Here is an 11272-nt window from a genome sequence, read left to right on the forward strand (position 1 = left end):
ACCTCTAGACCTAGTTTTCGGAGGAATCTCCAGACTGATTTCCACAGTGGTTTCACCAGTGGATAGCAGACAGTTTGGAAAGGAAGGTATCTTGTGAAAGCATCTGCTGGGAGATGGGCAGTGGGTGCTGACACCAGGGTGTTGGTTGTGAGTTCCCAGAAACTGCAGCGGAGACCTAAGAGGTGCACTGGTGAATGTGTGTATTTAAGCATAACCTTATTATATTATTAAGAAAATGCATGAATCAATCTCAAGTATACAAAAAGCAGACAGACCATTTTATGATTTTACAGTTTAAGCTTTTTTTTAAACCTAGAAAGTTAAAAAGGTAAAGAGGGAAGAAATCTTTTTAGCAGTTTAAAATCACTTTTGTGTATGTATTCAAGATCCCTATCGCACTTTATAGATGAGGAATTCGTTAACCTGATTCACTAGGACATGGACTGACACTTTATTTTTTTGTTTGTTTGTTTGTTTGCTGGTACTGGGAACCGAACTCACGACCTCGCACTTGCCAGGCAGGCGCTGTGCCGCTAAGCTAAATCCCAGCCCCCTGGACTGACACTTTAAACATCGTACTCTTTTCACTCTGCCAGTACAGTTTTTTCAAGTTTTCTCCAAGAGCAGAAGTTTCATGAGAAAGTGGGCCCTTTTTTGCAGTAAGAGGGCAAAACGTGACAGTTCTGCCAGCTTTTCCCTGAGGAGAGGTGAGGACTGGCTTTGTGGCTTGCTTTGTTTAGAAGTAAGGGTGACACACAAGAATCTAAAGGTGGGGCTTCTTTGTGGAGGCGTGTCATCGGGCACTGCCTAATCAGCAGCCACTTGGGTAGAGTCCTTCCTTGTTCACTGTGACCTCCCTTACCCACACCCATCCTGCCTTCTATGTTGTCTTCCTTCTGTTATGCTTTATCAAAATGTCAGTCTGCTGGTCAGGTTTCCAGTTCACCGAAGAGTGGAATTAGATTGGGAAAAAAAATTTAAATGCAAATACTGAAGTTTCAAAAGTTCCATATTTGTTGCATTGCTTCTTTGTGCCATTTTTATTGAACATTAAAATGTGGTTCAGGAATGCTTTGATAATAACTATCTACCTTTTAGGAATGGGATAGATTTTTTCAAGGCTGTCTGACAACTGCTATGTACTGATATTAAGAGGAGGAAGCCAGGATTTTTAATCTCCATTTTCATTGTTTATAATTCTAGAAAGCTTTGTTCTTTTTCCAAGTTCACAAGCCTGCATGCCAACCTTTGAATATGTGTTCACTCATTCCAGATTTCACAGTGAATTACTCATGGTGTCAGACTGAGACCAAAACAGCTTTGGAAGACATGGAAGTTAGAGGGAAATACTCTGAACAGAAAGATTTTTCTGTTAAATTATGCTAATTTTTACTATAGCCTACATCTAAATATCACAGTGAGCCAAGATCAGCATAGGACCAGTTCACCATTTGCCTAGCTTGGTTTTCTTGGGCTCAGGCCCGTGGTCATTCTCTGCACTTCAAAATAAAACTAATTTGACCTCTGTCTTTGTGCAAGAGAAAAGAGGGTGCTTCAGCGTTGTCTTTGGTAGGTAAGTGGTAAATTTCAGTGGAAATAATCTTTTGTTTTCCACCATCATGTCCCTAGGGCTAGCCCTAGATAACTGCTATAGAATGGGGCTCAACAAAGACTTATTAAATAATTGACCAGCTACTCAAAAGCCTCAAGCCATATTTATGATTGAATTAGAATAATTCTATGTAGCACTTTTAAATCTTAAATCATTATAAAGGGGATAGTTGCCTACGTGATACTGTGGGATTTTAATTTCTAGAGGTTTCCACAAATGAAAAGATTCTTATCTTTTTGGACTGTTACCCTGATTCTATGTAACACTTGAAATCTTAAACTAGTATAAGAGGGTTGTATTCCTATGAGCTGTGGGATTTAAATTTGTAGAAGTGTCCACGAATGAAAGGATCCTTGTCTTTTGGGGTTCTTTCCCTGGCAGAAGATAGAGTTGTCTCTAGAATTTACTGCAGTCTTTGGTATACCGTAGTCACTTGGTAAGTGTGTTTATCAGCTTTCTGTCACTATATAAAATAACAGATAATCAACTTTTAAAAAGAGACAGGTGGTTTTGGCTCACAGGTTTGGGGCAGTGCATTACTGAAAGAACATGTGACAAAACCACCACCTCATGAACAGGACACAAAAGAGAGGGTGGGGCTAGGTCCCAATATTCCCTCCAAGAACACAACACACCAGTGACCTGACATCCTCCCTCAACCTCTGCCTCTTAAAATTTCCACTGCTTCCCAAGAGCACCACAGATTGAGAGCCAAGTCTTTAGCACATGGATTTTGGGGGGACGTTTATCCCAACCATAGCAATAGGTGCTGAATGTGTATGACAGTGGCCTCCAAGTAGCTGGGGTGTTCTGCCCTCCTAGAAGTTCCTACCATTCACTTTACTGCTGTAGAACCCAGCACACCTGTCTGAAGCAAGTGTTCCCCAGTTGTGGCTTCTAGTTAAGTGGGTTTGCTAAAGTGAGGAGTTCTCAGTGTGCCAAACTCTAGCCATCACTATTGAATAATAATTTAACCCTTCCCACAACTTTCCCTCCTCAGTCGCTACTCAACCCAAACCTGCCGTATAAAATATATAAAACTCCTGTTTCATGACTGACAATTTATCATGCTGTATGTGGACCTATAAAATGAAATCACAGTTTTTAGTCTGGGAAGTTTCAGATCTTTTAAACAATTTTTGAAATTTAATTTAATTAATTAATTTGTTTTTTGGTGTTTGAAATAGGGTTACGCTGTGTAGTTTAGTGGGCTTTGAACTCACTGTGTGGCCCAGGCTGACCCCACACTCAAGGCAGTCCTCCTGCCTCAGCCTCCCAAGTGCTGGGATTATACACATGCACCACCAAGGTTGGCTTCAAATCATTTTTAATACATAAAGCACAGCATGTTTAAGTTCATAGTATTATGCAAGACATTATTTTACCAGGTCATACCAGCTGAGTGATGACCTAAACAAAAAGAAGTAGTTTGGTATCATTAAAAGAAATAATCCTGGTCTTTCCTTTCTACCAGTGTGATTTTAAGTAAATCTCTTAATCATATGAGTCTCTATTTCCTAAATCTAATGGTAATAATAATAATTACTACATTTGCTACTGGCTGAAGATGAACCAGTGAACACAAATACTTGTTTTCCTCTTTCCTCAGGCTCAAAATTATAGCAAAGGAACACAAAAAGTATACCAAATACAGTTTACAGAACAAGAGGATAGGTAGTTTGAACAAATTTTTGGAAGATAGAGTGCATAGAACACTGAGCAAAGAAGTGTTAGCTAGGATGTGCTCAGAGTCTTGCTGATAAGAAGGGAAACTCATCTTGTGATAGAACATCGCAGGATTTTGAGACTCATAGAAGTTACTGAGTGAAGACAGAGACAGTGAGGAGCTGTCTAGGGAATGGTCATTGATGGGTTTTCCCCTTTAATAAAAATTCTGCTAAGTCATCATGTTGGTGAGCCAGTATGGCACAGCCCACTGGAGGCCATGTGGCAGGCTCTGCCTTCCTCCTTCCCAATCATATTACAACTTCCTACTTCCTTTTTTACAACATCCTATTTCCCTCTTTCTGCCCCCTGTCCAATCACTGCCTGCCAAGTTGCACAGACCATCCCCTAAACCCCACCCCCAGCCTGGTCCTACACAGCCTTTATTCCCCTGGCCAGGCCCTCAGAAGCTCCACGTCCCTCTTTTCTGCTGTGGTCTTCTCTGTGCCTGCAATAAAGGCATTTTTACTTTATTCTGTTTTTACTTGCACCAAAAAACCTTGCAGTCATCTTCCATAGAATTCCAATTCTTGCACTGAGAAACCCTGAAAACTAGGTATTTTACCTCTGTCAAAAGCAAAGCCAGCCAATCAAAAGAGGAAACTTTTTTCAGACAGTGAAAGACCTTTCTGGGAAAATGTGTGCAGGTGGGGTGTCTTTGATATCGCAGCACAAGCCATCTACATTCTGGCATTTGAGGAGCTCCCACACCTGATCATTTCTCTGGCTACTAAGCTTAGATTGAAGCCCACCAATAGCAAGCTCCACTCATATGCTCAGAGCTTCAGTCAACTATACACTTACCTCATTCTTAAAAACAACTTGACAGCTAAGAAAAACCAAACATTTAAGTAATAACTATAGTATGATCAACAAGGAAAATGATATCAGAGGAAGTAGATGTAATATGGGGACTACAAGAGGACTCATGGGAAAAACCCTACAAGGCTATTTGTCACTAAGAGATATGAAGTGATATTACATCTATCAAACAACAACAAGTGCCATAGAAAGGCAGAATCAGAAAATGGGATAGAATTCTCAGAAATAAAGTATTTGACAGCAGAGATATCAAAATCTGGAGCAAACCCCTCAAAATATGTAAAATATAATGGTATAAAACACAGAGAGTCAATCCAGAGGTGGTAAAAAAGAGACTAATAGGATTTTCTGCATTAGGATTTTCTGCAAGAACAGAAAATGCTAAGGAGAGAAAGGCCACCAAGAAATAATTTACTGGAAAGTGTCAGAAAGACTCCCAAGTGTTCACTAGTGGAAATATGAAAGGACGCACATCATTTGGAGATTTCAGGACAAGTCATAAAGAGAAGATCCAAAAAGCATTCTAGGGAGGGGAGAACACAAACTCTGCAAGAATCAAGAGTAATGATGGCAGTAGATTGTTCTAGATCCACTAGAATCAATAGAATCAGAGTTTTTAAATTCATAGGGAAATTATTTTCAACTTGGGACGCTGATACCCAAATTAGTTTTGAAGGGAAAATTAAGACATTGTTAGATACACAAAGACTCAGCTTGTGCACTATTTATTTATTTATTTATTGGCAGTACTGGGGATCAAATCCAGGTCCTCCATTGTGCTAAGCAAGTTCTATCATGAGCTACACTCCCAAGTCCCCCTGAACCCTTTCTTGAGTTATTTCAGCATTTATTATATCTGTAAAACAACAGATTAGTACAAGGAAGCCATGGGATTTAGGAAGCAGCAGATAAGACCCAGAATGTCTATCTGTGGGTGACTTAGCTACCAGTTCATATATGAGCATGAATGGGGGCTCCATAAAAGAAAGAAATTTGATGGAACATAGAATTGAAGAACTGAAAATACACTACAGGCAAAGGAAATGAAAATAAGAAGAGCACTTAAGCCAGGTGTGGTAGCAAGAGGGTTATAAGTTCAAGTCCTGCCTGGGTAATTTACTCAGTGAGGCCCTGTCTTAAAAAAATAGCTATGGAGATAGGTCAGTACAAAGACCCAGTACTAAAAAACAAAACAAAACAAAACACCTAGAATGATTTTTTTCAAAAGCCTACAAGAAAATGATCAAATAAATATGAATGAAATTAAAATAAGACATCAATGGGTCTCAAGGAAACACTAGGCAAAGCAGAATAAAGAAAAAGAAAGTAAACTAATCATGATTTTGAGCATTTGGCGTGCATAAATTGTAGTGATGTGATGTCAGAGAAGGAAAATTCATCAGTATGGGCCGCATTTCATAAACATGACAATGTTAATGCTGCTTATTGGTTACTGTCTGTTGGATATAGCCCAGGGACAAATTATAGTTAAGACTTATAGACTTAATTACTGAATTGTAAGCATGAGAGTCTTTTAAAAGTTTGTAAGTAGAGGATAAAGTTGTGGCTAACAGTAGAGTGCTTGCCTACCACGAACAAGATCTTGGGTTCCACCCCCAGCACAAAAAATAAAGTTTGGATTTAGAAGTAGAGGTGTGAGGCCCAAGAAAGTTAGGAGTCCAAATATTCCCTACCCATAAAGTTGAGAGCCAAAAGATGCTGTCTACTTGACAGAATTGAAAACAAGTCCTCTGGGGACAGCAACAGAAGCTGCCACCACCACTGTTTGCCCATCAAGGGCATGCCCCGGCCATGGCCACCCACCAACTCCAAGCCCACTCTGGATTTTATTTCCCTTCAGCCAAGGGGCAGCAGAGCTTCTGCAACCAACTTGATCATGGATGAGGCCAGTGCCCTGGGGAGAAGGTAAGCTCAATGAGTTGGCAGTTCCAGGGAGTAATCATAGGCCAGGCAAGTAGCACTAGCCCCAGGGAAAGCCCATGGCTACTGTAAATGACAAAAACAAACGGAGTTTGACTCCAACAGTGACTCCTTCGTGGCAAGCTAGAGTTGGAGAAGCCACTTTAGAGTTTCCAGTGTTACCCTTCCACAGTGACTGGGCAAGAGACAACCATGGGAGACAACCATGGAGAAAGTGTGGGGTAGATATAGATTCCCTGAGAAGTTTAAGTTCAGCCCAGGAAGGATACAGGGCCTGTCTTCCATGATGAGAAACCAGGCCTGGCAAGTGTGACATTTAGAGGTGGCTGGCTAAATGAAGCAATTCAAAACAGGAATGACTAGTTTAGCAAATAATTAGATTCCATGAAGAGGTACCAAACAGAAATTCAGGAGATCAAAAATTTTATTGAGAGTATGAGCAGCAGAATCAACCAATGTGAGAAAATAGTGTCAGAGGTAGAAGATAGGGCTACTATTAGAGACTAGTTATTCAGAGATATTTTAAAAACAAGAGAACATGAAAAATGGATCCAACAGCTGCTAGATGACACAAAAATGAGTAATCTAAGGTCATTTGGAGTTAGTGAAAAATTAGGAGGCAGCAGAAATGCCATAAAAATTCGGTTTGCAGAATAATAGCAGAAAACTTTCCAAATGTGGGGAAAGAATTTAACATACAGATAAGTGAAGCATATGACCCCAAAGTAGCCATGATCAGAAACAATCTCCCCATGACACATAGTGAAAATCTCAAAAGTCCAAAAGGAGGACAGAGTCTTAGAGAAAAGCAATGGTTAGAGAAAGGCAATGAATCACTGATAAAGGTAAACCCATTAGAATTACAGCAGACTTAGGGGCTGGGGATTTAGCTCAGCTGCACAGTGCCTGCCCGGCAAGCACAGGGTCATGAGTTTGATCCCCAGTACCAGAAAAAAAAAAAAAACCAAAAAACAAAACGAAACCAAAAAAAAAAAAGAATTACAGCAGACTTCTCAACACAAAACTTAATAGCTGGAAGAGGTTGGAGTAAGGTATTTCAGGCCCTGTCCCGCAAAACTTTCTTTCAAAATTGATGGAAAAATTAGGTATTTTCATGACAAAGTGTGCCTTCAGAAATTCATGAGCAGGATGCAAGCAAGCAGGCTGGCTGTACAGCATCCCTGACACAGCAAGGAGGCTCACACTGGCTGCGTGGCTTACCATCCACCTCCAAGCGAGCACTACACGGTGCTTCCCCTTGGCATGTGGCAGGAGAGGCCCGGTGTAACCAACTGACCTGATTCTGGACAAGGAAAACACTCAGGGAGAGAAGATAAAATCGTTTTTGTTATTCATTGGTTTTCTAAGATGGGAATGTTTGGATTGCCCTGGGGTCATTAACAATACTGTTGCATTCAGGGATGATCTAACACCAACGCTTCTCAAACTCTTCAGTGAAATTGAAAGGCAAGGAATATTCCCAAAGCCATTCCTAGAAGTTAGCATCATCTCATTCCAAAACCAGAGAAGGATTGAACCACACAAGAGAACTACAGACCAATCTCTTTAATGAACATAGCCACAAAAACCCTCAACAAGGTACTACCAGGCAGAATACAACAAATCATCACAAAGATCATACCTCATGGCCAAGTAGGCTTCAACCTGGGGATGGAAGGATGGTTCAACAAATGCAAGTCAATAAGTGTACATAAACAGAAGCAATGACAAAAATCACATTGATATTTTAATAAATACAGAGAAAGATTTTACCAAAAAACCCAACATGCACTCATGATAAAAAACCCTGAATAAAATAGGTATAGAAAGACCTTACCTCAATCTGATAAAAGCCATTTATAGCAAACCTACTGCTAATGTCATAATAAATGGGAAGGAACTGGTGCTTTTCCTCTAAAATTGGTAACAAAACAAGCATGTCCACTATCGCCACTCTTGCTCAGTGTTGTCCTCAAAACGTTAGCCAGAGCAACCAGACAGGAGAGAGAAAAGGGATATGCATAGAAAAGGACAAAAGCAAAGTATTATTTGCAGATGATGACATGACCTTCTACTTACAAGACCCAGAAATTTCCACCAAAAGACTCTTAGAAATAATAACCAAAGTCAGCAATGTAGCAGGGTACAAAATTAATGCATAAAAATCAACAACAGTTTTATATAGTAATAGTGAACTCACTGAGAAAGACATAGGAAAATAACATTCACAATAGCATCAAGAAAAATTAAATACTTTTAATTTTAAGTGCAGAGGTCTTTCTGCAATGAAAATGACATTATTCTGAAAAAGGAAATTAAGGAAAATATCAGAAATTGGAAAGATATCCCATTTCTGGATAGGCAGAACCAATATAATAAAAATGGTTATACTTCCAAAACTGACACACAAATTTAATGCAATTCCAATCAAAATACCAACAGTGTTCCTCCCAGAACTAGAAGAGACAATTTTAAAATTTATGTGTAATCACAAGAGACTCAGAATAACAAAAGCAATCCTGGACAGCAAGAGCAAGGTAAGAGGCTTCACAGTCTTGGACTTGAATTTATATTACAAAGCTTCAGTGATAAAATAACATGTTACAGGCACAAAAACAGATACGAAGATTAATGGAACAGAACTGAGAATGCAAAGACAACTTCAGGCACATTCAATAGTCTGAGCTTTTACAAAGGGGCCAAAAACATACTCTCTAGAGGAATGATAACCTGACAAAATGTTCGGGTAAGCTGGCTATCTACATGCAGAAGATCGATGCATATCTCTCAACATGTAGTAAACTAAAATCAAAATGGGTCATAGATCACAATGTTAAGACAGAAACAATCTCCTGGAAGATAAAACAGGTAAAACTTTTGAAGACGTTTGTGTAGGTAAGGACTTTTTTTTAAATAGAATCCCAATTGCCCAAGAAATAACATGAAGAGTCAACAAATGTTGTATTAAATTGAAATGCTTCTGCACAGCAAAGGGAAAACCCAACAGAGTGAAAAGACAACTGGCAGATGGGGAAAAAGTTTTGCCAGCTACTCTTGGAGAGAGGTGATATCGAGAACATGTAAAGACTTCAAAAAACTAGAACTTTCAGAATAAAAGAGCCAATTAAAAATTTGGCTGGTAGAATAAACAGACTCTTCTCGGTACAAATGTCCAATAAATACATGAAAAAATGTTCAATATCTGTGGCCACTGGAGAAACAAACACAAATGAAAACGACACTGAAATTCTACCTTACTCCACATAGAATGGCTATCATGAAGAAATCAAGTAATAACAAATGCTGGTGAGGCTGAGAGGGAAAAAGGAACACTTGTACATTGTTGGTAGGAATGTAAACTCATACAACCACGATGGAAATCAGGTGCTTCCTCAGAAAACTAGAAATATAATTTCCCTTTCACCCAGCTATGCCTCTCTGGGTATCTTCCCAAACAAGTTAAAGACATCACATTACAGCAATACATGCATACCCGTGTTTAAGCGGCACAATTCATAATAGCTCCATCTTGAAAGTGGCCTGCATGTCCGGCAATAGGTGAGTGGATAAAGAAAATGTGATATTTGTACACACCTGAGTACCACTCTGTCATAAAGAAGGATAAACTTCAGTCATTTCTAGAAAAATGGATGCACCTTGAGACCATAATATTAAGTGAAATAAGTTATACACAATATCTTAAACATTACAGTTTTTCTTACATAAGAAATTCAAAATATAAACAGCAAAATAAAAGACAGATGATAGGAAATAGGGAGATAGATCTTTTTCCAAATGAAAAGGTTTCAAGAGATGGAGGAAGTAGGGAAGGAAATGTGAGAGAGAGGGGAAAGAACTGAGATGTGTTTATGTACTTGGATGAACTTCCCGTGAGGAACATAATCATTGTTTACTGCAAACATGTACTAGTAAAGCTAAAAATTAAAAAAAACTACGAAGAAAAACAAAACTTACAGTTAACTTTCAACAGCAAGTGGTCCAATTGCAAATTTTAATGTAACTGGTATGTGTGCATCTGTATATTCTTTGCTTCTTGTATTTCCTGTAACTTGGAAGATATGTCTAAAAACTTGCTTAGATTCAGCTTGAAGTCAGGCGGAAGCTGTGTGTGCTTAGCTTACACCGCTTCCCATCAGGAGGCAGTTAACCACTGTTAGCAAAACTAGGTTTCAACACTTTATTAAGATGGAATTTCCAGATCTCACCACTGGAAGGTGTACACCAAGGGAGACAATTCTTAAGTAGAATTTTTGTCTGTCATTGCAGATCAAAAATTAACGTCTTCATGTAGCAGTTGAACAGCATAAGCTGGAGAATTTATAATTTACATATAATTTATATATATTCAGTGTGAAGTGGTCGCTCTTGGGAGGTAGGACTGAGAAAAGTAGGGAACAGTTGCTTCTTAGCTTTTTAAATCTTCTTATAGTGTTACTTCTTTTCTCTCTTTCCCTCCTTCCCTCCCTCTCTCCCTCCTACCGCTCCTTCTCTCTCTTGTTCTTTCTTTCTTTTTATTTTAACTAAACAAAAACCAAAGATTAGCAGTCCTACTTCTAATGAGTGAGTGAGACTCAGACAATCAATCTATTTTTAATGCCCGGAAATACAGTTGGTGAGTCATCTTGTGGCTGTTAGGAGAATTTGCTGCCTGTGTTACTGGATCTCCACCCTCTCTTGCCCTTTTCCCCCTCTTTGGGGTCCTGAATGGCTCCTGCTCCCAGCTGCCTTGTCCTGTCTGCAATCCCTCCGGTCACCAGCTGCAGCTGTCTCTCTCTGCCCACCTCTTCTCAGGATGCCACCTCCACTGCTGGTGTGGGTCCCCTGATCCTGCCTTTAATGCTATTATCTCTTTCTCCTTCAGCTGCTTCCAAAACACATCAAACGGCATTTTCTTATTGTAAGTTGATTTTATAAGTTCAAACATATAAACTTTCAAACAGTAACTAGCTTGTAATTATGAGTACTCAAATTACGTCTCATACACAATGCTTGGTATTTCTGAGTTACATACCACTTTCAAATTAGTTTTTCCTCAAGAGTGAAGCAGTATGTTGCAAAAAAGCAATATGTGTTCATTATGTTACATTTTATTTTTATTTTATTTTTATTTTTTTTATTTTAAAGATAAAAGGAGGGAAACATTAACAGACA

Source organism: Chinchilla lanigera, unplaced genomic scaffold, assembly GCF_000276665.1.
Source record: "Chinchilla lanigera isolate Chin_1 unplaced genomic scaffold, ChiLan1.0 scaffold00030, whole genome shotgun sequence".
NCBI lineage: Eukaryota > Metazoa > Chordata > Mammalia > Rodentia > Chinchillidae > Chinchilla > Chinchilla lanigera.